Source organism: Elephantulus edwardii, unplaced genomic scaffold (genome assembly GCF_000299155.1).
Source record: "Elephantulus edwardii isolate Elephantulus edwardi_28Jun2011 unplaced genomic scaffold, EleEdw1.0 scaffold00153, whole genome shotgun sequence".
Taxonomy (NCBI): Eukaryota; Metazoa; Chordata; class Mammalia; order Macroscelidea; family Macroscelididae; genus Elephantulus; species Elephantulus edwardii.
Genome location: NW_006399903.1, coordinates 2,387,256 through 2,393,275, shown reverse-complemented (window position 1 = coordinate 2,393,275; position 6,020 = coordinate 2,387,256).

Sequence of the window (6,020 nt, the reverse complement as noted above, 5' to 3'; positions counted from 1 at the left end):
AAAGACTATTTCTTGAGAAGGACATCATGCTTCGAAAGGTGGAAAGATAATAAACCCTCAACCAGGTGGACTGACACAGTGACTGCAGAAATGTGCTAAAGTGTGTCAGAGACAGTGAAGATACACCAGATAAGGCAGGGTTTACATCTGTTCATAGCATCTTTATGAGCTGTACTTGAAGGCACATAACAACAACGATAACAATAACAACAAGAACATACATGTTATTCAGGGCATAACATGGAAGAAGTCGTACTACTAACTCAAAGGCCACTTATCACTGGGGGGTCCAAATTCACCCATGGTTCTGCTGGAGACAGGTGAGCAGTCTCTTCCCACTTGACACATAGCCCTGAGCCCTCAGCTATGAGCATTCTGAGGCAGGTCAGGGGTGTAGTGGCTTTTGACTTGATGGCAGTGAACCGACATACCTGTTTTTGGAGGCATCATTACACTTCTCACAATGTGTCAACATTCTCATTGTCTCTATTCTTTATGTCTTTTTGATTCTGAGTGTCTGAAGTCTGCAGTGTGTTTGACGTTTCCCAATTAGAACTGTTGCTCTCTCTGGTCTCCACTCACTGCCTTGTTGCTTATGACTTTTTACCTGAGTGCATCAAGAAAGACAGTCTGATTCATCATATGCTAAAAATAAAGCCTAAATCAAACCAGTTACCTTTGGGTTCATTTCCTGCTCCTGACAGCGCCATGTGTAGCAGAGTGGGCTTTCATGGACGAGGACTTCAAGAAGTACATTTCTTTGGAGACTTGTTTTTAGAGGTGGCTCAGGATAGGGTCGATCCATCAACTTTTTACCTAGAACTCAAGTACTTGAAAAAACAGAACCTTCGGTATGGCTTGCATCTCAATGTCAAGAAAACAAAGATTCTTACCATTGGACTAATAGCATCATCAAGATAGATGGAGTCCACAATTAAGGTTGCGTAGTGGAATGTACTTGGGGTGGTGGGAGGGGTGTGGGGGGATTGTGTACCAGGGAGGGAGTCTTTCATTTACTTTTGAAAGAGAGTAGCGAACTGGGGGGCGGGGGGAGAGGGCTGGGCGGGTAGAGAAGTGCAGCAATGAATGAATGGAAATCCAAATTCTCCGTAAATGTTCATTAAAATTATTAAAAAAAAATAGATGGAGAGGAGACTGAAACTGTCAAAACTTTACCTTGCTTGGATCCACAATCAACACTGTTGGTATGAGCAGTTATAAAACAAGGAGATACATTTCAGTGGGAAAATCTGCAGTTAGGGACCTCTCCAAATTATCGACAAGATGTCAGTTTAAGGACTAAAGTGTGTCTGATTCAGGACATAGTCTTTCTGATCACTTGCTATAAATCTGAGAGCTGGACAGTGAATAAGGATTACTGAAGAACTGATGCCTTTGAGCTGTGGTATTGGAGAAAAGCGCTGGACATCCCATGGACTGCCAAAAGAACAAACAAATACATCTATGAGAGGGTGCAGCCAGAGTGCTCTTTGAAGGTAAGAATGACGAGGCTTTGCTTCACATACTTCAGGCATGTTGCTAGGAGGGGCTGTTGCTTGGAGAGGGACATGATACTGGGAAGGGTGGAGGGTCGTGAAGGAGAGAAAGACCCTCAAACAGTTAGATTGACACAGTGATTACCTCAATGGGCTCTTGTGTGTCAGGAAGTGTGAGGATGGCACAGGATCGAACAAGGTTCGGGTCTTTGGTTCAGGGGGTTGCTGTGAGTCGTACTCGACTTGACGGTACCTACCACCACCACCAACACCACAAGTACTCAGTCTTTTGTATCATCAAGGAACTCTTGTTATGAATAAAAGGATCATATGATTTATTGTTAAATCTGATTCTGGTGAAAAGGGAGTGGGAGGTGGTACTGTTGACAATTATGTCGACACAAAGAGGTGCAATCAGCTCTGAATGACAGATCGGGATATGCAGTCACGTTCGTTTTAAAGAGACTCTGAGCAGAGCAGGCTATGGCTCCCTAGGTGCCAGGGCTGTAGTGGGAGGTGTCTGGTAGCTGAGTGACCACGGGGTAGGGAGCCTACTCGGGTTTGGAGAGATGGAAGACAAATGGGAGAAGGCAATGAGGGACTCTGGGAATACCTGGCTTGACTTTAATCCAAGATGCAGCAGGCTGTTTTAAAACTACAGTCTCTTACACCAGAGAAAATGAGTGTAAATTGCAAAATATGAGCTTTAAGTCAGACCCAGGAAGAGCTCCTTGAGCTGAAGGCTGTTCAATCCTGGGAGACATATCCCAGACCAGTGGTGCTGGCACCTTCTCTGTGCTTTAAAACCAGCACGGATTCAGTTCATCCCAGTCAAAACCTGCCTGCTGCACACAAAGAAGCTAAATTAGCAGCTGTCTGGGTACCTTCCTCCTCGAGATTCCAAGAGAAGATTCAGCCTCAAGGAAACAAAGGTTTTCGTTACTGGGCCAATAGGGAACATCATGATTAGATGGAGAAGAGATTGAGATTGCTAACAATTTTAGCTTACTCGGTTCCACAATCAACACTTGGGGCACCAGCAGTCAGGAAATCAAAAGATGAATTGCATTGAGAAAAGCTGCTGTCAGGGACCGTCCCAGAGTGCTGAAGAGGAGCAACGTCAGTTTAGAGACTACGGTGCACCTGATCCAGTCCATGGGCTTCAAAATTACTTGCTATGTATCAGAAAGCTGGACAATGACTAGTGATGATACAAGATGAATCGAGGCCTTTGAGTAGTGGTGCTGGAGATGAGTATTGAACATATCATGGAGTGCCAAGAGAACAAACAGGTCTGACCTGGAAAGGATGAAACCAAGCTGCTCCTTGAAGACAGGATTTTGAAGCTCCATTTCACATACTTTGGGCATGTTGCCAGGAGGGACCAGTCCCTGGAGAAAGACACCATAGTTAGAAAGGTGGAGGGACAGCGCAAGAGAGAAAGACTCCAGATAAGTTGAATTGACACAGCAACTGGGGTAAAGAGGATAGGTGTGTCAGAGACAGTGAACTTGGCTCAGGAGAGGGAAAGGTTCAGAGATATTGTACATAAAGTCACTATGAGTTACAAGCAACTCCTCTGCTTCAAAACTCCTTGGATCGTCTATTCACTCTACAATAATGGTTTTATACAGTATTTGTCCTTATGGGACTGAGTTAGTTCACTCAGCACAATGCTCTCCAGTCCCTCCCAAGTTAGGTAATAATTTACAAAATCTGCTCCTGAGTGCTGCATAGTATTCCACTGTGTGAATGTATCATAATTTCCCAATGCATTTGATTGTGGTTGGACATCTGGGATGTTTCCATGTTCTTGTGATGGTGAATAATGCTGCTAGGAACATTGGTGTACAAGTCTCCATTTGTACCTCAGTTCTCTTTTTCTCAGGGTATATTCCAAGTACTGGAATAGATGGGTCATATGGAATTTCTATGTTCAGCGTTTTGAGGAAGCACCAAACTGCCTTCCAGAATGGTTGTACCATTTGAGGTTGTAAATCTTTAAGGAAGGAAACTGCCATGTTTTTCCCATGAAGCGTCTGGTTAAGTCAAGCCATAACATTTTGACTAACAGCCAAACAGTTAACACAGTGTACCACCACACTTCCAACAAATTAAAAGTGATGGATACTTAGCAAATATCTGATACGGGCAAGATCTTGTGTGGTTTGGTACTATACCTTCAATCCAAAATGGTGCTTCTAATCTAGTAATGCTCTACTCCTTATGCTTTCCTCCATGCTACTCAAGCTGGATTCAGTGTATTTCTTATGTGTGGATGTTGGGATATTTGGGGAAAGAAATGATAAAAGTGTATTCTTTTGAAGGGATTGAGTAGTGACTGGGGAAGAAGGGAGTAAAAACTGGGTCTAAGAGGCAGTTAATAGATCCACCATGAAAGAACTAATCACAATTCTGTAATTCTCTAGGCAGATGGAAACAGGAGAGAGAGAGAGAGAGAGAGAGGTATATGCACACCTATAAGGTATACTTTCATACCCAAAGTAGATCCTCTGGAAAAGGATGGACTTTGTCCTCCTATGCAATTAAGTGTCTCTGAAAACCAGAGAGTCATCTATGGGTCGATTCCAACTCTATGGTACACAACAACAACAGCAATTTAAAACAAATTTTCTTGCGTTATAGGACAATGACCAAGGAGGATAGAAGGAGAATTGATGCCTTTGAGCTGTGGTGCTGGAGAAGAGTATTGAGAATACCATGGACTGCTAGGAAAACAAACAGATTTGTCCTGGAAAGGGTTAAACTGGGTGGCTCCTTGGAGGCAAGGATTCTGAGGCTCCGTCTAACTTACTTTGGACATGTTGTGAGGAGAAACCGGTCCTTAGAGAGGGACATCATGCTTGGGAGGGTGGAGGGACAGTGCAGGAGAGGAAGGCCCTCTATGAGGTGGATTGATTCAGTGACTGGGATAATTGGGATGGGAATGTCAGAGACAGTGCGATTGGCACAGGACAGAGCGGAGTTTAGGGCTGTTGTACATAGGGTCGCTATGAGTTGCAGGCGACTCGACGGCACATAACAACAACAACAACAACACATAATTTGCATCCACTTTAAGATCATAGCTTGAAGGGAGCGCTGGTGGCCTAGTGGCAAGAAGCTGTACTCCAATCCCAGAGGTACGTGGTTTGAATCCACAGATGTTCTACTGGAGATGGAGGGGCAATCTCCTTCTGTACCAATCAAATTCAATTTGATGGTATATACACACACACACACAATTTTTTTTTAAAGATCATAGCTTGATGAGTTTTGACAAATGTATAAAGCCATGTCACCACTGCGCAATCAAAACCTTAAGAATTTCCATCTTTCTAAAAAGTTCTCTCTTGAACTCATTTCTATCACATTCTCCTCGCCCCAGCCTGTGACAATGGTTGCTTTACTCTCATTGACAGTAGATTCAGTTGAACCTTATGGTTCTCAAACTGCAGTGAGGTACCCTGGAACACTACAGCCAACCCTTGAGGCACCACGCAATATTTAATTGAATTAGAGAAATATGAAGACAACTGTTGGACACCAGGGGAATCACTGTTCTTGAAAGTTTGGATTATGGTGTTGGTAAACAATGGTGAATATATTTTTCTCTCACCCAAAGACCAAGCAAATCTGTTTGAGAAGAAGGTTGGCTACCGTGCTTCTGCTTCTTAGAAGCAAGGGTGTTAAGTTAGACTCTGTCTCAGATGCCTGGGGCATGTTATCAGGAAGCTCCTGTCCCTGGAGAAAGACATTATCCTTGTCAAAGTCACTGAAAAAGACAAAATCCTCAGTGAGATGATCTGACACGGTGACTATAACAGCAGATATTATGAGGATGGCAGGACTTGATAGCACTTCCTTCTCTTGTGCACAGGATTGCCTTGGGGGCAACTCAATGGTACCTAACAACAAAAATAATATATTTTTTTTGGGGGGGGGAGGAATAAGAATGCACTCAAACAAAGTTTATTAAAGAAAGTAGAGAACAAAACTCCCACACATGTGGGAGGGGCTCATGAAAAAGGAAGCAGTAATAACATTTAATAAATAAAACTATTAGATATTTTCAATCATTCTCTCTCCAGCTCCATTTCTGTCACTGAGTCCATGTTTTCCAACTACTGAATCTTCTTCTCTGTTCCCAACTTTTGCATTCCAGTCACTCATTATTATCAATGCACCTTGATTGCATGTTCGATCTATCTCCGACTGTAAGAGTTGGTAAAAGTCTTCTATTTCCTCTTCCTTGGCTCTGGTTGCTGGTGAATATACCTGAATGATAGTGGTATTCACTGGACTTCCTTGTATGTGTATGGATATTATCCTGTCACTCACCATATTGTACTTCAAGATGGATCTAGAAATTACTTTCTTAACTATGAAAGCAACTCCATTTTTCCTCACCTTTTCATCTCCAGAGTAATATATCATATGATCATCTGACTCAAAATGCCCCATGCCAGTCCATCTCATCTCACCAATGCCTAGTATGTCAATATTTATGTGTTCCATTTCTTC